Genomic DNA, 23,865 nt, shown 5'->3' with positions numbered 1-23,865 from the left:
CCTTTTTCCAGATAAGAAAATAGAGAAGTGAACTTGACTGTAGGGTACTTTGCTAACTATTATAATTAGTGAGTTCTAGAGACAGGATGTAAAGCCCTCCATCTGTCAGGTCTCAGGGCTTGAGGTCATTTGACCCCAGCCCATACCTGACTCTCCAGTAGCATTAAGCCAGTGATGCCGGGAGTTTGGCCTAGTGGTTAAAGTGCTTGCCTAGCATGCATGAAGACCCGGGTTCGATTCCTCGGTACCACATACATAGAAAAAAGCCTGAAGTGGTGCTGAGGCTCAAGTGGTAGAGCTCTAGCCTTGAGAAAGTCCAAGGACAGTGCTCAGGCCCTGAGCTCAAGCCCAGGACTGGCAAAAAAAAAAAAGCCAGTGATGTGCTGTCGTCTGAGCAGCATGCAGAACAGTTGCATCTGCAGATGCTGACTGAATTGAACCCACGTGGGTGCTCACTGCCTCTAAATCTCCCAGAGAAAGGTGATTACATAGCTAGGGTTGAGAACTACCACTGGGGAAAGTTTACAAGCTGTATTTCACCAATCTTTCCTGTTCCTTTCCAGAGCTGTTAAGAAATGGAAAGTGACCAGTATCTTCTTTTTGGAGGGAGGTAGGAGGAGAAACTTGTGGCTGTCTCAAAAGTTGCACAGTGTTCCGGTAGCATTGTGCCTTTGTGTTATGTTGTCACTCTCAGTTAGTCCCCATCTGAGATGCTATCCTAGACCAGAAACCATCCTTGTGTTTGGAGATCTCTGAGGCAACCTCTGCAATAAATCACCTGTCCCAAATCAGTGGATAGTTTCGGTGGTTGCATTGTCAACTTGAGACGCAAGCAGCACCTTAATTCACATTTTAAGTTTTATGTGAGGTTTCCAGTGGTTGCTTGGTGCTCTAGAAACACTTTTTACATGTATATTTTTCTTGAAACTGCCAGGAAAGACAGCATCTTGCCGAAACAGCACATAGCAACTGAGTTCCTCAAGACTTGGTGAATTCGCTTCAACACTGAAGATGGGGTATGCTAGTGAATTTCCAGACTTCAGTTATAAAGATATCCAGCCCCACAGCCATCAGTAAGCTTTCTGCCTAATCTCTAAGCAGTTTAATAAAATATCTGTCATTTTTTTGGGTCCAAGGCTAATGGAATACCCAGTTTCTTTGGGCTGGCACTATTTTGAGATAGAGTTGCAAATTTCTAATTTAAAAACCACAGGGGGCCAAGTTTCTCTCAGGACTTCTACTGTTTCCTGCATTTGTGTCTCTGAAAGCTGCAGTAAATGTTATTGAGCTACATGGATATTAGACACACAGAACCTCATTGGACTAAAGAATGTTCATCCTTCATGCCATTAGAAAGAGAACTTCAATTCCAACATCTGCAGTTGCATCCTTTCACACTCCAGTGTCTCATTGGTGTTTGGTGCCTCTGTTTCCAGGGGTCAGCGCCACAGGACTGGACCTGCCTGCCAGAGCCTCCATGGACACATTGTTAGAATGCCTGGAGATGATCACCTGGCCTGCAGAGGGAAAGCTTTCTCTGCACCTCTTATGCAGTCCACATTGTGGGAGGGGAGGGGGAAGAGGGAGCGGGAGGTAGGGAGAGTTGGGAAGAAAGGACCTTGGCTCAACAATGAATCTGTTCTTTCTTGTAATGCTGAATCTCCGCAGAGGCCTGTGGAAATGAAGGCTGTCAGAACATGAGAATGGGGCAGGGGGAGGGGTGGCTCTTGGGCTAAGTAGGAAAGATCATTTGATTTTAAAGGCATCCCTTGCCATGAGGGAAATAGAATTTAGGGGTAAATTGAGTTTAATGTTGAGGTTTGACTCAAAGGGATACATGTCACTGGTCTAATTTCCTCTGCTACTGTCCTTTCGCTATGTTGAATTCTTGTCCACATCTTTAATCTGGAACGGCGTGGGGAATTCTCAGCCCTTGGCCATCCTCCTGGTCACAATAGTCCCCTCCCCCTTCACTGTGTCCTCTTCACAGCAGCACTTAGCACCAGGGAAGGAAGGAATGGTGCTAGGCTGTGCTGGAGCTCAGACAGGGGCTGGGAGGAAGAGGACCCAGGCCAAGGGCCTTAGTTCCCTTCCATTTCTTCTAGAGAGAGAGAGGGAGAGAGAGAGAGAGAGAGAGAGAGAGAGAGAGAGAGAGAGAGAGAGAGAGAGAGAGAGAGAGAGAGAGAGAGGGAGAGAGAGAGAGAGAGAGAGTGTTCCTGGTATGAAAGGGAAGAGAAAGGCTCCTTCCTCTCAGTCACTCAATGTCAGCTTTTCTGACACTGCTAAAGGATGCCTTTGAGAAATCCCATCTCCTAGGCAGACAGCCAATGCATTCTGAAAGCTTCTAAAGTTCAGTTTGTGGCTGATTGCTCTTGGTCTTCTGGGTGAGAGCAACTGATATTTTAAAAGAGCTAATTATGGAGAGAGTCAGTGAATGAATAAAGGGAGGCAGTGTAGAAGACACGAGAGCCAACGACACCATCTTTACTTATGTGCGTCTCCACATGGACACGGAAGCCCTGCCCTGCCTCTGTCTGTACAGAGACGGGATTTCTTACACGCTGAACGTCCTGATTTCCAGTAGCAAGGGTTTGAGAATCGCGCGTGTATAGCATGGTTCAGGGGCGAGAACTCGAGAGTGCACATGAATGGTTGCCCTTCCAGATAACACTGAAGACTGGGAGGACTGAGATTTTTCTTTTTTTCCTGACAAGTTGACAAGTTAGTTGGCACAGTTTCATGACGCTGAAAAAACAACCCATGAGGCACCTGGGTCAGAGGAAAAGGTCCTTTGTGTTTTTAACACAGCAGGCGTTTCCTGTTCCCGTCTTTTTTTTTTTTCACTTTCCCTCAGTCCCCCTCCCTGCTCCCTAGGGAACATGGTGACACCTGGGTAGGTGCCACCACATGCAGTAAGCTTGCTTCACAGCTGATGAACCCTCAGTTTAGACCCCCCACCCCGAGCTTTTAAAGAAGCTTCTACCCAACCTCCTCAATGTTTGCTGTTTGCCCTGGACAGAATCCTGGACATTATTATTTTGGCTAGGAAACACTGGAGAAAGGCACTCTCTCTGTTTACCAATCACGCTAGCCATCGTCCTATCCTGACAGAGCCAGGAGCTGAGGTCATCTCTTCTGCCTTTCATTCAGAAGAGAAGAATAAATGGAAGAAAAAAATGGCAAATCTACAACCCTCAATCTGTCACTCTTCCCTTTCTCTTAGGTTGACCTGACTTTCCAAGGAAGAGGATTCTTGCCAGAGTCTCACCCTGCAGCTGTGTGTCCCCGCTCCACAGGGTGGAACCCATATCTTGAGCAGACAAGCATGGCTAGCCCAAACTTCAGGCCAGGCTCCTGCTGGCCTGAGGCAGAGCATTCTCTCCTGGGCAATACATCAGGGGTGGTGTCTTTGGGTGGCCTTTGGGCACCGTTATCTTTTCTTTATAAGAGATACAAAGAATGTTGTTCTTAATATATTATGCTTTTTTCTCTTCTCTTTTTTTGCCCTTTGGTTAATCTCATATTGTTACGATATTTGACTTTGTTACCTGGTATATTGTATATACGTTTATTTGTTTATTTGAAATAGGGAAGGGAAGAGGGGAAAACAAGAGGATTGGGAAGGGGTGGGAGGAGGGAAATGGGGACAAAAACATGAGAAGGGGTATCAGTGTGTGAGAAGTAATGCATCTACTAGCTGGCAAATGCAACTGTAACCCCTCTATACATTACCTTGACAATAAAAAATAAAATAAAAAAAGAAAAATGGAATCTTTATCTGTCCCTTGATGTGAGGGTTATGCTCCTTGCACTGTTGTAATCAACCTACACCCATCAGGCACTGAGAGCTCTGAGAAGGCGATGGGTGACTCTTGGTCCTTTAGGTGAGATTGTTCAACTCTTACATTATTTCTGGACTACCACCTCAGTACTTCTAGGAGATGCCAGGTGCTGTGTAAGCCAGTTGGATGACCCCTGCCAGCATCCTGCCTGATGTGGAGCATGGCCTGGGAATCCCTACTTATGATATCTACCCTTGGTTTTGCCTTTTCACTTTTTGGGGGGACCTGGTTTACTGGTCTTCGAGGCAAGGACTGTATCTATAGTTTTCCAAGGGTTTCTGTGCCTAGAGTAGGATGGAAATCACTGAACTTGGTTGCCTCTGAAGTTTTTTTTTTTTTTTCAAATGGCAAGATTCTATGGTGTAAGTCTCTAAGAGATTCTCAGAAAAATAACAAAATGAAATGGACCTAGTCTTCATGGTGGTTTTAGACATTGAATCATTATACGGAGAAAAGAGAAACAGTAAAAGGTAAGTACAGAGGATGGCATACTGGCATGAAAAAATGTATGATCGCTGATGGAAGGAACTGTTGAATAAAGGTAGGTCGTGCCTTTCAGAGGCCTCACACAAATCAATGGAGCAAAATCATCTCCACCATCACTGCACACGGAATGAATTCCAGCAGGTGGCACTCTGCATGCTAGCTTTACACCATTTCTTCAAACAAATCACCCAAGGCTTAAATGCTCTGAGTGATAAATTGAACAACTGCCCAGAGAGTAAACTTCTGGGCTCCGAGTGCTCCCAGTGGGTAAGGTGACATGTCAACAGTAGAACCAAAGTGTCAGTGGGAAGACACAGGACACGTGTCTATGCCACACAGGACAGAGAAAAAAGAAAGACAAGGAGAGGAGCCCTCAGTGAGCACAAGAGATGGAAGCAGACACCGAAGTTACAGTTCTGGCAATGCTTTGTTTTTTTTCCTCCCTATTCTAAAACGAATAAAGTCCAAGACACAGTGGTTTCCAAAGAACTCATACACAGTCAACAGCTTGTGAATGAACACTCAGTGTGTGACCAAAGAATGAACAGAAGCATCTTTGCCAGTGGCCAGCTGGCATAGAACAGACACTCAGAAGAACGAAGTCCCCTCATTTCTCAGGGCCAGGCAAGCTCTTTGGAGCCCACCATGAGTCTGGCAAGCATCTCCCTGAGGATCACACAATAATTCAACCAAGAGTTTCTTAGCTCAGTAACAACGTATTAGATATTTCTATTGCTACTTGTATGACAGAATGGGTATGTATAACGCTTTCTCATACTTGCATTACTGTGAACTTGGATTATATTCACCCTTCTCCTCTCGTCAAGGTTTTCTTCTCCTGTCTCCCCAAATAGTCTTTCTGTCACTTCCACGTCCTCTTAAAAACCTGTATTCTGAATACGGGAAGAAAGATGCTATATTTGTTTTGCTGAGTCTGGCTTACTTCATTATCATCATCATCTCTAGTTCCATCCATTTTCCAGCATAATTTTCCTTTTCTTTATTTCTGAAGCATTCTCCACTCTAGATATGTACCTCATTTTCTTTTTTTACTCATTGGTTATTGGGTACTTGACTACTGGAAATAGAGCTGTGGTAACGTGGGTATACAGATAACTTCCATTTATCAAAATTTGCTTACTTTGAATCCTACTCAGGAATGATACAGCAGGATTTTTTTTGTCAATCCTGGGGCTTGAACTCAGGGCCTGGGTACTATCCTTGGGCTTTCTCAAGCCTAGCACATTAACACTTGAGCCACAGTACCACTTCCAGCTTTTTCTATGTATGTGGTTGTCGGAGACATTCTCCCCTTCCCTGAATTCTTGGTGCCTGCATGTCTGCTTGCAATGATATGCAAACATCCTACCACCTGGCCTCTACCCGGAGCAGAAGCAAACATCCCATTACCACACCCCCTGCCCCAAGCGGTTCCCACACCCCAACCCCCTCCTGCCTCTCCTGAAGAGGCATATAAACCCCTGTGTGAAAAATAAAATTTGCAGCTTGATCAGAACGCTTGTCTTGCTGCCTTCTTCGTGTCTCCTGTCCCTTTCATTCCTCCCTCTAGGTTCTTGGCCCTAGTTGACGTCCCGCCGGACGGGACAAATGGCGCCCAACGTGCGGCTCGAGTGCCCGCGAGGCTGAGGAACGCTGTCTTCCAGGAAACCTTGGATCCAAGTGATTGTGTGACCAGCTCGGAGTAGCCCGCCCGAGACATCTCGGTCAACGCTGAGTGGAGACGGCGAAAGGTAAGTGACTGACCATGGGACAGGCATCATCGTCACAGGAATTGTTCATAGGCTCTCAAGACATGAAGAATTTGGGTTAAAAAGAATTAAGTACGGCGAGGAGGTACTGCGACAGGCCTCCCGACCCCCTTCTCTCATGCCCCGGCTCTCCACGAGCCCGATCCCCCTATGCCTGATTTATCAGCCTTGCGGCGATCACTCCAACATAGACGGGAACATATTCAACTCCTTAAGAGTTGCGTTCCCTCCCTCGATTTAGAACTCTGCCACCTTGATTTTGAAAAACCAAACCTTCTTAGCTTTCCCGGTAACCCAGAGCCAAGCTGGAGATCAGATTCATGTAGTTATTGCAATTGTGGTCAAATAAGGAAGATTTTCTGCTTGAAACTGTAAATAGTGCATGCTTGGCCATGTATGCTGTAAATAGCCTTTACCAAGTGTGTTTGACAAGAATTGTTTTTATGTAGATAAAATGATCATTGATCTTAAAGATTGCTTTTTTACAATTTCCCTACACTCTGATAATATTTTGTTGGTGGCTCAGGACAGGTCAGATCTACAAAATTAACCGGTGCTCCTAGCGTCCAGATTTAAAAGCAGAGGTATGGAGATTTCAGATCTCTGGGAGGCCTTAACGTGTGCCGTGTTAATGGTAGCCATTCTTTTCAATTGGGCCACATGGGACTGCATATGTCTCCTGGTGAGAGGGAGGAAGATTAACTTGGGAGAGGATCCTCCCCTTGGGGTCTATCAGACTTTATCTGCCCTTAAGGCATCTAGGGCCAAGGAAACTTTAAATAAGGAGTGCTCAGAGTTGTGGAAAGTTGGCCCTTCCACTGCTCAGGTTTTAGAGCCTTGCCCTGAGGAGAGATTTTTGGGCCCCTTTGATCCTGGGATTGGGCCCCAGAGCCCTACACCAAGTGCTCCTGCCCCAAAATTTGCGGCAGACAATTGGAGGGCAGAGCGGCCTCCGCCATTTTACTCCCACGCTTCACCTTGTGTTAAACCGGAAGAGGAGGTTAACCCGCCATATCGAGGCAGCTCCTCCCCTGAAAGGAAAGGGCGGGTTAAGCACCATTTTACTCCTCCCCACCATGCTTGATAAATGCTAACCCTGGGGGCAATAGACCTGCCCTAAAAGACCTTAAGAAAGCAGTCTCCAAAAACGGGCCTAATTCGCCCTGGGCCAAAACCATCCTCCAAAGCCTGGTTCATCAGCAATCCTCTCAGGCCTTAAGCTCCCAGCAACTAGAAACTGCCACAGGCCCCGGCTCTTGGGTATAGCTGGCCTAGCAGCATCTTAGTAATTGGCTTGCTCCCTGTCCTGACTAGAGCCATTCAGCCGCTGTTATGGAGAGACAAGATACGGATGTTGTGGCATTCTATGATGACTGCATTAGTTATGAAAAAATTAGCATAGAACTGCTCTCCCAATTCTAGGGGCCACAGTCTAATTGCATGCCCCCCACCCTGTGGGTGGAGCAATGACCTATTGGCCGGGAAAACAATTGGAGCTACTAAAATTAATAAGGATCAGGCAAATACAAGTTTCAAATACAGGTTTCTTCATGATCTCCCTGCAGTATGCCCATGGGAATGACCCGACCAGGGCTCCCAAGTCTTTTATCAATTCCTAATAATTTGTATATTTATGCTATTGAGATAAGATTGCTTTTTCTAGAAACAGTGGTTTTCCTTTAACAACCTTTTTTGTAAAAGATGCCCAGGTGAAAAGCAAAGGCTTCCGGAGGTAAGTATCGGCCGACCCCCTGTTTTTTTCATTTTGTTTTATTTTTATAAAAAAAGATAAATAAAAAGTGCACTCTGGGCCTAAAACAGGCCTGGGTGGTCAAGGGACGCCTTGGCCCCCCTTCCCCTTCTGAGTTTCTTGTGGATAACAGGGCATGCCTGAGACTCCCACCAGCAAGACATGTCTAAATCTAAAAACAGCTGAGCTCATGTTTTTGTGTTAAGTGTATCTGATTGAGTCCAATTTTCTTGTTATATGTCAATGTCTGATTCTGTTTAAAAGTCTCCGCTTCTCTGTCTTGTTTGTGTTACATAGTTTTCCTTGGGTATTTTTTGTTGTTGTTTTGTCCAGTTTTGTCTTTAAAGTTGGTACCAGTTTTAAATATGGATTCTTATGGTTTTTCTGCATGTACTCAAGCATCTATTTGAATATTTCTGGGAAGTAAAAAGTTTTGGCTCCACTGCGGCCTAGTATGGCCCCTCCCAATTGGCTGCAGCTGAGGTGAGCAGAGGCCAGACAAAGCAGCTGCAGTCTTCCTTCTAGTTTCCTTTTTCCTACAACCTGCCGAAGTGACAGTCTGGAGACAGTTGGTGGCAGGACACAAACTTCAGTCTTAAATTTTAGCTAGTCGCTTTGTTAAAAAGCTTTGTTTTAAAACTTGGTTGTCACTCACAAGAATAAAATTAGCAAAAAACCCTCATGATACTAAAATTTCTGGAAAATGAACGGCCGATATTAATTTTGCGCGCTTTAAGATCTTTGAGTATGAATGTGTGTGTGAATGGGTGTGAGTGAACATGTTCAAGGTTAAATTGTCAGCATGCTGTATAAAACAATGGTTGAGCTCATTTGAAACACAAAAGCAATTGGGTAAATCTAAGTCTAAACTTCAAGAAAATTAGTAGGTTTGAATGTTTCCTATGTCTCAAAGGGTTATTGCATTGTCTTAAAGAAAAACTGGTAAATATTTTTCTAGATCCTGAAATCTGCATTTTATTGCAAGGCATACAGCTGTTTACATTGTAAACATTGTATCCTGTTTAGCACAGAGGTGTTAGGGAATTTGGGATTTATTACTTTAAGTTAAAGTTTGGAAACATGTATTAGAGATTTAAATGTAAAATTGTTCATTAACGTCAGAAATTTTGCCTGTCTGTCTTTTCTTGCAAATCTGATGGTAAAATGTGGATAATGTGATTAGTATTTTAAAGGAATGTTTAAAGGTTTATCTCCATGCTATTGGGTGTATTAAAAAAAAAAAAAAAAGCCCTTTTCTAAAAGGCAAGAGGAGTGACTTGAGCCCTAGGGGGCCTGAAGGCAGAAGGAGTTCTTTGTGCCCTTAAAGGTTTTTCAATTGCAAATAAAGGCTAAGGTGTTGATTGTTTAAGCCAGTATCAGCAAAAGTTTTTAAGAACATTGGAAATGGGTTTCTAAACAATATTTGAAAGTGAAGTTGTCTTAAATGTTTAAAGAAAGAGAAAAAAGGAAAATCAGGACTACCAAAGTAATTGCTTAATTGCTATTTCAGCTTGCTCTTGTAACTTCCAGCTAGCCCATGGAGAAGAACAGCAATCCTTATTCAGATGTAACTTTGACTTTTACCAGGTTCTAGGTAAGCTCATGCTTAGAGACTATTTCTGTGTCGACCACCTTGTTGCTCTAATTGGAGTAACGTGGCCTTTTGTAGGACTCACTGATCTGAAAACTGCAGTTTTGAGCCAACCCCGGGCAAAGCAAGGTCCCTGTGAGACTGTGGTGTCTAATCTGCCAGCAGAATGCTGAGGCAGAGTTGCTTTGGAGCTCAAAGTGGCAGAGTGCTAGCCTTGAGCTGGAGAGCTGAGGGACAGTGCCCAGGCCCCGAGTTCAAGTCCAGCAACCAAGCAAGTGAAATGCCAATGGGATGTTTATCCCTTTGTGGAGAGACACTACTGGGACAATGAAGTATCCAGATGCAGAAAGCCTCTGCGTGGATGGCAGAGATGGTGTCAGATCCTAGAGTCACTCGTGCTTGGCCATTCAATATTAATCAGAGCCGGGAGGTCATAGAATAGTTTGTAAGCATGCCTTACTAATGCCTGTGCCTTCCATAACTGGGCAGGAACTTGTCAATCATCTGTGATAGTGATAGTTTAAAGTTCTGAGTAAAGTTTGATTTGACTCCAGCCACAAATTCAGGAAAGCTTGTGGATCTGAGGCTTGTGTCTCTATTAATCTGTTTAGATCTGACAACTAAAGCATTGTTTAAGGTTGCAGAGATTTAGTTCCCCAGACAATCAGGAAAATGCCTTTGCAAATGGGTGCTAAGTAAGCTATTGTAGCTAAAGAAGGTTTGTGCAGTTGTTAGATGTTGAATATGATCTCTAGTTTGGAGCAAATCATTGTTCCTGATAGCTAATCCTGGCAACCCCTTGGTAAAATAGGCTAAGCTTTTTAAGGTTCCTGGTCAAGTACAGAGACAACGCCCCTGAGTCAGCTTGAAGAAGTTATAGAAGATGAATCTCCGCCCGTCAATCCCCTTTAGATAAAGGGACCAGGGAATCATTGGGAGAATTCACTGAAGCCAGGCCTTAGGTTAAGCTGCTTTAACCAGTTTGGGCAGAAATTTGCAGGCAATCCAGCAGGAGGTGTGACATTCCATTGGAGTTCCTGAGAGGTGAAGCTGCTGCTGCCTGATTCCACCACCACCACACAGCTGTTTCCTGAGCTCCTGCGGGGTGGGACGCGCCCAATAAGTTGGCATCCTCAGCAAAAAGACAGACACATCAGCTAGTGTGTCTTGCTTCTTGCTCAACATGATCTCCTTTCTATTAGGGCCTCTGTTCCCCCACTCAGATTAAATCCTCGCCCTCACTTGTTTTAAGGTTTAGGGAGGATATGTCGGAGACATTCTCCCCTTCCCTGAATTCTTGGTGCCTGCATGTCTGCTTGCATTGATATGCAAACATCCTACCACCTGGCCTCTACCCGGAGCAGAAGCAAACATCCCATTACCACACCCCCTGCCCCAAGCGGTTCCCACACCCCAACCCCCTCCTGCCTCTCCTGAAGAGGCATATAAACCCCTGTGTGAAAAATAAAATTTGCAGCTTGATCAGAACGCTTGTCTTGCTGCCTTCTTCATGTCTCCTGTCCCTTTCATTCCTCCCTCTAGGTTCTTGGCCCTAGTTGACGTCCCGCCGGATGGGACATGTGGTAGCAAGGAAATCGAACCCAGGTCTTCGTGTATGGTAGGCAAGCACTCTACCCCTAGGCCAAAGTCCCGGCTCTAGCAGTATGTTATGTAATTCTGTTTTTAGTTTTCTTTGGAAGGATCTCCACGTTGATTTCCCTAGTGGATATACTAATTTATGTTCCTTCCAATGGTGCATGTGGGTCCCCTCCCACCCTCACCAGCCAGCATTGCTACGTGTTTTATTTGTGACAGCTATTTTGATGGTGGTGAGACAGAATCACAACATGGTTTTGGCTTGCAGTCCATTTATGGCTCAGGATGTTGAACATTTCTTCTAGTATTTATTGGCAGACACATTAATTAAAACAAACGTTCCAAAACGCTATTGTCCCTTGAGCACTTGATATTTGAGGAACGACTTGCCCAATATGAAGTTATAAACTCAGCAGTGGAACCAGAAGCAGAATTCTCGCCCTTTGTGATATCTTATGTAATTTCACTCTACTTTTAAGGACAAGGAACTTGGATGCAAACTATGCTTCTCAAATTTTGGCCTGAATAAGCAATCGCCAGGGGAATGAGCTTATCAGTTGCATGCATATTCTTGGACTCCTCTTTGCGTAGAATTTGGTAAGCTTGAGCTTTGACCTTGAAATCTGCTCTTTGCTAATGTTAGGGGATTTGAATGCAAGTGGTCCTGGGATTTTATTTTAAGAAACACTACAATTTCTTAGTAGTAAGCTATGTGACATCTTTGGCTTCCTGGACCTCAACAGAAGGACTTTGAAAACAGTGGAAAGGAATTTAACTTTATTCCTTAACAGAAGGGGAAAAAAAAGATACCGTGTTTATTAGAGCTCGGAAGGGTGAGAGTGTGGTTTGAGAGGGGGGTTGGGGGTAGGAAGAGAAGAGAATGATTGATGGATAAAGAGGTATAATTGTCCAAGAGGAATAACTTCTCTTTGGTAGGGTAAGTATGCTTGACAATAATGAATTAAACATTTTAACATAACTAGTAGATAGGCCTTTAACTATTCTCAGCCCGTACCCAGAAATGAGAAACATCTCATGTGATAGATGTAGTAGTTACTGTCATCTGATCCTCACACATCATATACATGCACTGAAATGTCACAACGTACACCATCCACATATATCACTAGTATGTGTATTCATTAATGCCAGACAAACCAACAGTTCAATTAGATAAGCACCAAGAGGCTGGAAAATGCAGCATGGGGCCAGTGTACCATCGCTAATATAGTTGAGGCTTGTCCCCTACATCCTCAAATGCTCTGCAATGGAGGCTCAAGGAACCTTTTCCTGGATTGTCATGGTCTCTTTCATGCTTTCACATATGAACCTCAGGGAAGAAGTGGGCTTTTGACTTCACAGGGAGAGAGAAGAGCTTGACACCTGATTCTACCCACTGTGCCTTTTCCCTCATCTGCCTTTCCTCTGTGTGATTTCTCTGTCACTGCTACAACCATGTACACAGCAGCCATCTGAGTTCTGAAGTCTAGAGAATTACTGCAACTAGGATTCCTCTTTGTGCTTGCAGTTGGTATCCCAGTGTATGCTATCTTCTAGGGATTCCAGTCTTGAATTTTTCTCAGTTGGTTCTAACTCTGCAAGACCAAAAATTTCTCAACTCTTCCATGCAGGACTCTGTCCCCAGGAGTCTGACAATGTGAACATCCAGAGATTCTAGAGCGTGGAGTGCAATTTCAAGCTAACTCTCACTGACTAGGTTAGAAAAATGAGGCTGCTGGTTATTATAAGTTAATGATAACGCAATACAAAGCTTTTATTTTTCTAATTTTGTGTTGCCTTTCATGTGGTGGAGGAAATTAAAAACCATTTTTTCACGGTATAAACTTAGATTAGGAATGTAGATTTTTTAGAACCATATATAGTATCTGTATACATAGTCACACCAGAAAAACTGGTTTAAACACATCTGAAAACAAATGAACATTGATCAGGGGAATTTTTTTGTTTTGTTTTTTTTATTCTTCAAAAAAAAAAATAAAGCCCCGGGCTGAAGAATCAATTTTCTAAACTTATTTACAAATCAAAATCGCTGGTGTCTTGATAACCTCTTGGGTATGAATGAGAAATATTTCTCTTCATGCATGCTGGCCTTTCAGCTTTTTTTTTTTTTTACTACAGTTAAAAAATAACTCTGCAAACAAAGATTCCCACAAGGTACAGAGCAGAGACAGACATTGCTGGGCACATAGAGATGCAGTGCTGTCTTCAACATGCAATGCCTTTTTAATTTTAGTTTTCTCCCTGTACTCAACTACTTTTTGAGATCAACTTTTTGAATATTAATAGACCTATATAATTTAGGAAAAGCAAAATCAACACCCCCAACTTGAAACAATATCCTCTTTCTATGAAGGAGTGTGATTCTGTCAAATACTCTCTTGATAGGGACGAGCAGAGATTTAAGCCCTTAGCAGAGAAGGCCCAGGGTCCGATGTCTCCATGGAAATCTCAGATAATGATTGTGGGGATGTGTATTGGTGATAAAAGAAAACACCAAACCTTCTTTAGGGAAACTGTGACAGCAGGTGCCCAGAGATGCAGAAAAGTGCAACGTGAGGTGGGATGGATGGCAGAGAGGCTTTCCTCAGGACCACATTCAGGTTTGGCGGCAAAGTAAGAATGAGGAATTGAAGGACAGATACTTCTGGGAAGGACAGGGGTGATTAGTGAGGCTGGTCTCTGGTGGTGTCAGAGGGAGCAGGTTCATTGAGGGATTTGGCATTGAGAGTTTCAGCAAAAAGAATCATGGGATTGGAGCTCAAAATAGGTCACCTAATGAAAGCTGAAAGAGCTCAAGTTGGAAAAAAATACAAGGGTGAAATTGACCTAAACTAAGGCTCTGGAGGAGGTAACGTAGGACTCGATGCATGGATTATAATGTCTGAGTGACTGAGCTATGGATGACTGATGACCAGGAGACACAGACGACCAGGAAAAGTCAGAAGCAAGCTCCCAGGGTGGGATGTTAAGATTCTGGAAGATGTCTGATGGTGGGATCTGTGGATACACCTATTTGCCATGGAGATGCCTGTTTTCTAGTTGCCATACTCTGAGTTTACCCACCAGTACGTTGCACACACATGCATAACTACACGTATGCATGCATGAATGCATGCATGTATAACTATTCTTTATTCACTTATTTATTTGTAGTGTTAGAGTTGAACTTAAGGCCTTTCATGCTAGGAAAGCCCACTACTACTGAGCTACATCCCTAATTCTGAGAAAACTCACTGTCAGTGAGACCAAAGGAAAACCATGGTGCAAGGTCTGTAGAGATTTTAGGTGGGAAAGTGAGATTTGTGAGAGGGAAGGAGACTCTTTCTGGATATAAAAGACCTTCTTAAAGTGTGAAACCTTTTGTAAAAGTAAGTTCTGGGGCCGGGAGTTTGGCCTAGTGGTTAAAGTGCTTGCCTAGCATGCATGAAGACCCGAGTTTGATTCCTCGGTACCATATACACAGAAAAAAAAAGCCGGAAGTGGTGCTGAGGCTCAAGTGGTAGAGCTCTAGCCTTGAGAAAGTCCAAGGACAGTGCTCAGGCCCTGAGCTCAAGCCCAGGACTGGCAAAAAAAATATATATATCAGCATTAAAACATTAAGTACTGGATCTCAGAATCTTACTTAGGGTTGGAAGTTAGGATCAATGTTCCATTAAAGCTGTGGGAGAATTAGTAGAATATTTTCATGTCTAAATGAGAGAAAGGAACCCTTATGATTACATATACCAATGGGATTCTACACAAGCAAAGCCTTTGTTTTTTTGAAATGGGGAATATTTACTACCACCCTTCACCCCCACCCACAACTGTGATTCATCAGAAGCAGTCTGTTTTTGTTTCTGATCACAGCTATTGAAAATATAACCATTATATATATATATATATTTCCTACAATGATTTTGCCTCTCAGAACTCTACTCATATAAACATGTAAGAACTCTTAGGAGTAGTTAGTACCAAGAACCAAGGATCTTGTGATTTCGGGAACTCTGGGAATGTAATTTTTTTTTTCTACACTAGTTCCTTTGGGAGCACTGTTGTAGGTCTGGTTCAGCTTGTCATCAGCTCCTGCCCCAGAATGGTTTTCCATCCCTTTACCAGGCAAACCACTGGGGGGGAGGGTGTGGCGGGACCACAAAACCCGCTTGCAGCACTCTCACATGGGCACCTCCTCTAGTTTCACCCGAGATTCCTCCACTGTTTACTGCTGTGTGAGAGATTCTACCTAATAAGATATGTAAGGTGGAATGCCAGGAAGCACATACCTGAGGTATGTATTGGGGAGGCCAAGGGGTAGAGGGGACGGATGAATGAAGAGAGGTAGGTAGAGGCAGGGTAATGTTAGAATACCCATTGCATATCCTGGGAAAATAAGAAACTTGAGGGTAGGGGTTTGGTTTGGGTGGCATAGAGGAGGTGACATCGACTGACATGTATTATGCTTATAATGCCTATAATTTTAGCCACTGAGAAGGCTGAGATCTGGGGATTGTGGTTCGGAACCAGACTGGGCTGGAAAGTACATGAAATTTTTCTCTACATTTAACCACCAAAAAGCTAGGAGTAAAGCTGTGATTCAGGTGGTAGAGCACTAACCTTTAGCAGAAAAGCCCGGGGACAATGCTCAGGCCCTGAGTTCAAGCCCCAGGACCAGCACACACAAGTATTGTACTTATAAAGTGATGTTGAATGGTAATCCCTTTTGTACAACTACTTAATGACAATAAAACTATAATAATAACAAGATACATAGTATATAATCATGTGGCATGATGGAAAATTAGTTATAAGTCATCAATGGATCAGGAATTGCAAAAATCTATCAAAAGTTAAGTTGTCACAGAGTTTGGTAAATGGGAACAGCTGGCACCTGAGATACGGTACACCACAAGCTTTTCAAATCCATGCTGCCATTAGTTGACGGAATAAACATAATTATCCCACTGATCCTCTTAGGCCTCACTCTCCCTAGGGGATAGATGAAGAATACAGCAAATTCAAGACCTCAGGTAAACATTTTACCAGCCAGTAGGAATTCCTGAGCTATACATCTTATAAGTTGCACTATCAAAGCAATGATTCATTTTGGCTTTGTTTTCTAATATAAAACTATTTTTTTTTTCAGGGGCCAGAGTGCTTGCCTAGCCTGCATGAAGCCCTGGGTTTGATCCCTACGTACCACATAATCAGAAAAAGCCCGAAGTGGAGCTGTGGCTTGAGTGATAGAGTGCTAGTCTTGAGCAAAAATAATTAGTACACATCTAGGACTCTCCTAGCAGAGGATTACAATAGCACAAAACCTAGATACATAAGGTCATATAGGATGAGACTCAATGAAAGGTAATCTAGGATATAGAAACAAGAGCTTTATCTTGTGTGATTATTGTTTTTAAGGTACTATGTTATTTCTCTTCTCTTTTGTTGCCCTTTGGTTAATCTCATATTGTTACTATACCTGATTGTGCTACCTGGTATATTGTATATATATTTGATTATTTGAAATAGGAAAAGGAGTGGGGAAAACAAGATGATTGGGAGAAGGTGGGAGTGGAAAATGGGGGAAAAAAAAACAAGAGAAAGGGTATCAATGTGTGAGAAGTAATGCACCTACTATCTGGCAACTGTAACCGTAATCCCTCTAAACATTACAATAAAAATGCAAAAAAAGAGTGTCCAAGGACAGTACCCAGGCCCTGGGTTCAAGCTCCATGACTGGCAAACAAAACAAAACATCTATTATTTTCAGACTACATTTGCCTTCTTGGAGATTCCAATGTGGCCCTGGTCCTCAGTTGTAATAAATTACTGTTGTGGAATTAAAAGGGTGACACAGAAATGTGTGCTTGAAATAACACATGAAACAAAAGGAGTATGACAAACAGAATGTATGTGCCATATGATCTCATGTTTTTGTAAGCAAAATTATATATAACTACATAGAAAAATGTCTGAAAATGTAAACACCAAAATGATATTGAATAGATTGGAATAGAGGATTAAGCCTGACTTTTTTTTTGTTTCTGTACCTCCTGATCCACAGTTCCATTTCTGGTTTTCTGGTGATTAATTGAGATAACTGTATCATGGACTTCCTGCCTGGCCTGCCTTTGAACCACAATGCTCACAGCTCAACCTTCTGAGTAGCTAGGATTACAAACATGAACCACCAGTGCCTAGCAAGGTCTGACTTTTTAAAGTCACCTTGCTTCTCTGGATTTTTAATTCACTTAGCAATAAACACATAATATCTACATAATTTTAAAGCTAGGATAATTTTCACTTTCTTTTGCAATTATCACTGGCATCTTTTCCATATATATATTATTATAATGAATAGAAGGGTTTCATTATATTCATCAGATAGAAGGTACATTACCTCATTGGCACCCTTTCTCATGTCTTAGTCCCCATTTTCCTCCCCCCACCACCGCCCCTCATCTTGTTTACCTCCCTTCCCTATCCTATTTCAAATAACCAACTAAGCATATATACAATATATCAGGTAACAAGGTGAAATACTGTAACAATATGAGATAACCAAGGGACAGCAAAAGAGATGAGAGATAAAATAGTACACTAAGGACAACAATCACTCATTATATGGCTTTTGTTTCTATATCCTGGAGGTCCTTTCGTTTAGTGTCATCCTATATGGCCTTATGTATCTAGATTTTGTTCTATTGTAAACCTCTGCTAGGAGAGCCCAAGGTTTCTACTGATTATGACAAATGAGGGAAACCACTGAGCCTAAGTTCCTTTGAGTCTGGCTTACTTCACTTAATATGATTTTTTCTAAATCTTTTCATTTCCTTACAAATGGAGCGATGCCATTCTTTCTGACAGCAGCATAGAATTTCATTGTGTATAAATATCACATCTTGTTGATCCACTCATCAACTGAGGGGCATCTGGGTTAGTTCCATATCTTTAATATGGTAAATAGTGCTACAATGAACATCGTTGTGCTAGTGGATTTAGTATGTCCTTGTTTCTAGGCGATTGGGTAAATGCCAAGTCATGGAATTGCTGGGTCATAGGGGAGCTCTGTGTTTAGTCTTTTGAGGAACTGCCATACTGCTTTCCATAGTGGTTGAACAAGTTTACATTTCCACCAACCGTATAGTAGTGATCCCTCCTGGCCACATCCCCTCCAGCATCTGTTGTTATTAGTTTTCTTGATCACGGCCATTCTTATTAGAGTGAGGTAGAACCTTAGAGTTGTTTTGGTTTGCATTTCTTTTATGGCTAGAGATGTCAAGCATTTCTTTATGTGTCTATAGGCCATTCTTATTTCTTCTTCAGAGAAGACTCTCTTTAAGTATTTGGCCCATCTTTTAATGGGATGGTTGTTACTTTGGAGATTAGTTTTGGAGTGATTCAATTTTTTGAGCTGTTGATATATTTTAGATATGAGGCCTTTGTCCGTTGTATGGTTAGTGAAGATCTTCTCCCACTCTGTAGGTTTTCTAGTTAATTTGCTAGCTATCTCCTTTTGCCATACAGAAACTCTGCAATCTAATGCAGTCCCTATCTGTGGCATTTTAAAATAACTCTATCCTGTACTTTTAAGCATTTAATCAGAAGGATTAGTTAATTAAAATGAACAGCAAGATCTCATTTAAATACAAAAAGTTAGAAGAACTCTAACACTAGACTGAAATGGTGCTCATTATTTCTTCCCAGTTTTTAGAAAACTAAAACAATTATTTACTTTTAAAACTAGAGTTGTCAGACTTTACCATAAAATATTTTTAATCAGAGATAAGTTTTTCCCCTATAAAAGATGGCTCAAAATAAGGACATGCTATTTTTCAGAGTAAAATCCTCACAGGTCTGAAGTACCAGCATGTTCTAATGTTTAAACTAATGTATGCCAGAACCAGAATGCAAGATGAGCATAATTCAGTGTTATAATTACACTTGACAGATATACACTGCTTCTATTATTCATTGGCTCTGGTTGAAGTTACCAGGACAGGCTCTGTAGAATACTTAATATCAACCCTTCTTCATGAGATGTTGTTTGCATTCCCATCAGTTCTCATCAGAGGAATCAAATTCAGAGATGCAGAAAACCAATTTTGATCATTTTAATACCATCCTCAAAGTAAGTAAAATGAATAGTTTCCTAAGAAGCCTTCATTCTAGCTAGCTTTCCTCTGTCAAACTTAACACAGAATATGCTGTGGAGTGGGGCATTTCTGTAAAGAAAACATATTTTTTAACTGTTCTTTGGCCTTGAGCAATCTGATTTCCAATTGTTTATATGCCTCCATGATTTTCCTCTTCTATTTGTATTGCCTGTGTTGTTCCTCTCTGGAAAGATGCCTTTATCTTATCTTTACATGTCAGTCATCCTTCAATTTAAATGAAATGCTGCATTTGCTGGAAACCAACTTGAATTTCTCTGGGTAAGGCTAAAGTTTACCTTTTTGGTTGCCAAAGGACCTGTGACTACTCACCATTCTTGAAAAGATGATTTCTCCATCCCTCATTTAGCTTCACAAAACTGCTATCCAGCCAGGAGCTAAGTGCATTTCAAGTCCTTATTTACCTAGATGGAGCCACATGCAAAGTTCTCTTCAATTAATTCAGACCAGAGGCCCATATGTTACATGCTAGGGTTTAAGAAAGGGTAATGCTCTTCCATCTTCCTTCCTGTGCCAAGTAGTCTTAATGTTTCCCCTAATGTTTCCTATAATAGTTTCATGGTTTCAGGACTTACACTGAGGTCTTCGATCCATTGTGATTTGATGTTGGTTCATGGTGATAAAGTAAGGAGCTGGTTTCATTGTCTGCATGAGGATATCCAGTTTTCAAAGCACCATTTCCTAAAGAATCTTTCTTCTAGTCTATGTTTTTGGGTCCCTTATTGAATATGAGATGGCTAGCAGTCTGTAGGTGTATTTCTGTCTTCTATTCTGTTCCACTGGTCCCCAGGCCTGTTTTATACCAGTACCAAGTTGGTTGGGTTTTTTTGTTTGTTTGTTTTTCTTTTTCTTTTTTGTCTGCTGTGGGGCTTGAACTCTGGGTCTGGACACACTGTCCCTGAGCTCTTCAGATCAAGGATACTACCCTATCCCTTGAGCCACTTTTGGTTTTTTACTGGTTAATTGGAGATAAGAGTCTCATGGACTTTAGTGCCCAGGCTGGCTTCAAACCTTGATCCTCAACTCTCAGCCTCCTGAGTAGCTAGTATTACAGGCATGAGCCACCACACCCAGCTGGTTGTTTTTGTTTTTTTATTTTCATTTTTATAGTTTGAAATTTGGCATTGTTGCAGCTCCAGCACTGCTGTTTCTGCTAAGAATCATTTTTGCACTTGGGGCCTTATATAGTTACATGTGAATTTTTTGATTGTTTTCTTAATCTCAGTGAAAAATGATACTGGAATTCTGAATTTGTAGTTTACTTTGGAAGCATTGCCATTTTCAAGATATGAATCCCACCAATCCAACATCATGAAAGGTCTTTCCACTCCCCGCCAAGTTGTAGAGTTCATTTCCAACATATTGTCTTGTGAGGATTGCTCTCACTTGGTTCACCCTTTGTTACATTTGTATCACTATGCTCTCACTTGGTTCACCCTTTGTTACATTTGTATCACTATTTTGTTGTTCTCCTTCCTTTCCCTAATTCTAATAAACATATATATATATATATACTATATACAAGGTACCAAAATCAGATTCAGGGAGAAACCATAGGGAGAAAAACAAAAGGAAAAAAGAAATGACATCACCTAGTACATTAAAAGCAACAATCACAAAGGAAAATCTCATTTCCATATCCTGGAGTTCATTTCACTTAGCACCATCTTATATGGTCATATGCACATAGCTATTGAGCTATTGTGATACTCTGCTAGGAAAATCCTACACATATACTACTTGTTACAAATAAGGGAAACCATAGAGTCTATTGTTTCTTTGAGTCGGGCTTACTTCACTTGATAGGATTTTTTTCCATTTCCTTACAAATGTGGTGATGTCATTCTTTCAGATGGCAGCATAGAAGTCCATTGTGTATATGTACCATATTTTCTTCATCCATTCATCTGCTGAGGGGCATCTGGGCTAGTTCCATATCTTAGCTGTGGTAAACAATACTGCAATGAACTAGTCTTCATTTTGTGAGGCTTTCACTTAGTCTCTCAAAAGAATTTTACTATTTGTGTTCTTCATAGATTTTATTATACTTCAGTTGATTCAGTTATAGTTGCTTGGGGGCTATTCAGAGTGCTTACTTCTGGATTTAGAGGTGTGTTCTAGTTCCCACTAATGAGGGAAACCATAAAACTTGTGTTTCTCTATGTCTGGCTTACTTCAGGTAACATAATCCTCTCCAAGTCTTTCCATTTCCTTATGAATGGTTTAATGTCATTCTTTCTGGTGGATGAGTAGCATTTCATTGTGTATAAATACATTTTCTTGATCCACTTGTTCATTAAGGAATATCTAGGCTAATTCCATATCTTGGTCGTGATAAATAATGCTGTAATAGACATGGTTGTGGTGGTAGCTTTAGTGTATTCTTGTTTGTGCTCATTGCCCAGAAGTGGAAATGCTGGGTCATTTTTAAGTAGTTGCATGAAGGGGATTCAATTCCACATGTCAATGTATGAGTACAATGCATCTTGATCATTGTTCTCCTTCCTCTTTTCCAACCTCACTAATCCTCTCAAGAATAGCTGTTATTTAATTCTGTCTGCTTTTGGTATCACTCTCAAAAAATCTAACTTTATTAATTATTATAGAGCTGGACTGAAACTGTGATCCCTTGATATCTATATCTCAAGTAGCTAGCTAGGCCTAAAAGCTTGAGCTACTATGTCCAGCTTTTGAGCTTTTGATTGGGTTTACATTGAACCTATAGGTCAAATTATGGAAAATTAAATCTTAATATTAGTCTTTCATATTATGAAGACAAAAACTAGACAGTCACTTTCCCTAAAAACATTTGTATCTTTGTGCTGGTGTAATTTATCTCTTGTCAAGTTTATACTTGGCTTGTATCTACTCATACAATCATAAAACATGTATGTATATATTAGTTCTTCTCAATTGTTATTACTGTATGGAAATGATTCAGATTTGTATATTGAACCTGTTTCTTTCTAGTTTTCAAACATTTACTGATTAAAGTATTTCTTTGAAGAATTTATTAACATTGATTTTTACATCACATTTCAAATGATGTGTTTAACAAACAAGTATTCAAAAAGGGAATCTCTATATACAATCACAGGCACTTAGTTTTTAGAACATAATCAAAATTAGGCTAAGGGTTTGTATATCATAGATACATATTAATCAATGTAATAAAACATTATGTCTATAGAGTCATAGGTTTTTATGTCTGTGTAGTTGTGTTTATATTTCCAATATCATGTCCATAGCATTGGGTATGCAAATATTGAGTCCTCATTCTTGCACTATTTGGATCTAATAGCCCACATGTTAAGGATACCATGCGCCTTTTGTTCCTTTGGTTTTGACTTGTCTCACTCAACATGATTCGCTCTAGATTCATCCACTTCCCTGTGAATGCCATTATTTTATCTTGTTTGTTGGCTATGTAGAATCCCATTGTATATATATATATACCACCTTTTCTGTATCCATTCATATGCAGTAGTGCATCTAGATTGTTTCCATCGCCTGCCTATTGTGAATAGTGCAGAAATAAACATAGCTGAGCAGGTGCCCTTATCCTATCTTGGGTTATGATGCTCGGGGCAGATGCCCAGAAGTGGTATGGCGGGATCATGGGGAAGGTCAGTTTTCAGTTCTTTAAGAAACCTCCACACTGCTTTCCAGAGTGGCTGAACTAGTTTACAATCCCACCAGCAGTGTAGTAGGGTTCTCTTTTCTCCACAACCCCGCCAGCATCTGTCATCGTCTGAGTTCAAAATCTTGGCCATTCTTGTTGGGGTAAGGTGGTATCTTAGGGTTGTTTTTATTTGCATTTCCTTTATGACCATGGAGCATTTTCTCATATGCTTTTCTGCCATTTTAATCTCTTCTTTTGATGTCTCTCTTTAGTTCCTTTGTCCATTTAGTGAATGGTTTGTTGGGTTTGGGGAGGATTAGTTTCTTGAGTTCCCTGTAGATACTGGATATTAAGCACATATCCTACAAAAATTAAGAAGAGCAAGGAGCCAGGCCCAGTGGCTCATGCCTGTAATCCTAGCTACTCAGGAAACTGAGATCTGAGATCAAGGTTCAAAGCCAGCCTGGGCACAAAAGAACCTGAGACTTTTGTTTGTTTGGTTGTTTTTTTCCAGTCCTGGGGCTTGAACTCAGGGCCTGAGCACTATCCTTGGACTTTCTCAAGGCTAGAGCTTTACCACTTGAGCCCCAGCACCACTTCCGGCTTTTTTCTATGTATGTGGTACCAAGGCAAGCACTCTACCACTAGGCCAAACTCCGGGCCCAGGACCTGAGACTTTTATCTCCAATTAACCTCTAGAAAATGGGAAGTGGGGCTTGGCTCAAGGGTAGGGTGGTAGCCTTGAGCTGAAAAGCTCAGGGACAGTGCCCAGGCCCAGGGGTAGGGCGGTAGTCTTGAGATGAAGAGCTCAGGGACAGTGTCCAGGTGGACCATGACTCACAAAAAAACAAAACCAAAACAAAACAAAAAAGGAGGAGCAAGGGAAGGGTTAGAGTGGGAGGGATGGATGAGAATGTTGAAAGGGCGACATTGCTCAAGATGCATTGCATTCATAAACTGCTAACTCCTTTGTATAACCAAGATGATAAAATATTAAACGTATGAAAAAAGAATGTATGCTAAAAAGAACTTTAAATA

The 23,865-nt window shown here is 41.6% G+C and overlaps 1 protein-coding gene across 1 annotated transcript in view; it reads right to left on the bottom strand.

The window, feature by feature from the left end:
• The window catches only part of Cntnap2 (contactin associated protein 2), a 1,438,942-nt gene that overhangs the window by 22,948 nt on the left and 1,392,129 nt on the right, over positions 1–23,865 (bottom strand). The window lies entirely within an intron of this gene.

This window comes from Megascapheus bottae, chromosome 5 (assembly GCF_031878675.1).
Source record: "Megascapheus bottae isolate mThoBot1 chromosome 5, mThoBot2.hap1, whole genome shotgun sequence".
Taxonomy (NCBI): Eukaryota; Metazoa; Chordata; class Mammalia; order Rodentia; family Geomyidae; genus Megascapheus; species Megascapheus bottae.
Note: the sequence above shows the minus strand (reverse complement) of the source record. Positions and strands in the feature narration are given on the sequence as shown.